This window comes from Meleagris gallopavo, unplaced genomic scaffold (assembly GCF_000146605.3).
Source record: "Meleagris gallopavo isolate NT-WF06-2002-E0010 breed Aviagen turkey brand Nicholas breeding stock unplaced genomic scaffold, Turkey_5.1 ChrUn_random_7180001856822, whole genome shotgun sequence".
Taxonomy (NCBI): Eukaryota; Metazoa; Chordata; class Aves; order Galliformes; family Phasianidae; genus Meleagris; species Meleagris gallopavo.
The window spans coordinates 1-1,227 of record NW_011122953.1 but is presented as its reverse complement, the minus strand read 5'-3'; positions in this window follow the sequence as shown (position 1 = coordinate 1,227).

Genomic DNA, 1,227 nt, shown 5'->3' with positions numbered 1-1,227 from the left:
TGTGCGGGGCGGCCTCCGGTGCAGTGCTGGGATCAAGTGGGGGGTACACGGGGGGGGCACTTAGAGGTAGGGCACACTGAGTGTAGGGGACTCTATGGGTGACACACCTATGGGTGACAGCCCGTGTAGGGGACGCCCCGTCTCGGGGGCACTCGTAAAGGGGACGTTTCAAATAGGGGACACTGTGTGCGGTGGGCACCCCGTGTAGGGGATGCTGGTACAGGCGTGCCTGGTATAGGGGACATCCCATACACATGACACCCCCTATAGGGGACAGCTGTCACCCCACACGGGTGAGACAGGCCTTGCTGGAGGGCACGTGGTTCTCGTGCCCCAAAACACAGCATCTCCCATCATTGCCATGGGGCCAACCCCTCTGTGCTGCGGCCATACTGTGCCATAGTGAGGGGCCTGGGGGTGGGCAGGGGCCTGGGGCGTGTGGGGCATCATGGAGCAACAACAGGCTGTGTTGGAGCCCCGTGGATCATACTGGTGTCCCATGGACCATACTGATGTCCCAAGGACCATATTGGTCCCCAAAGGACCATGCTGGAGCCTCATAGACCACACCGCAGCTCAATGGATCATGGACCCTGTTGGAGCTCCATGGTCCGTTCTGGTGCGCTGTGGTCTGTATTGATGCTCCATGGTCCATACTGGTGCCCCATGAGCCATGCCAGTGCCCATGGACTGTACTGGTGCCTCACTGTCCATGTTGGAGCCCTAGGAACCACGTTGGAACCCAATGGATTGCATTGGTACCCCACAGACCATGCCAGTGCCCATGGTTTGATATAGGGCGGTCATGTCAGAGCCCTATGGGCCATGATGCTGCCTCACAGTCCACACTGGAGCCCAGCAGATTATTCTGAAGCCCTGTAGATCATATTGGAGCCCTCTAGAGCATACTGGAGCCCAACAGCCCACACTGGAGCCCAATAGCCCACACCGGAGCCCCACAGCCATGTCGGGGGCCCGTTCCATGCAGACACAGTGGCACTTTCCATGCACTGTCCATGCTCCCCATTGCATCTCCCAGTGATTCCGTGCACCGTTCGGCCCCACACGGCTCCGGCACCACCCGTGGGCCACAGCGGTGCCATTGGGGCGGAGGATGGGGAAGGAGCGCCGAGCGGTGCCGGGGGACAGCGGGAGGGGCTGGGGGTGCCGCGTCCCCACGTAGGGCAGTGTCCCACCCGTGGGGTGATGTCCTCGGGGCGGGCGGGG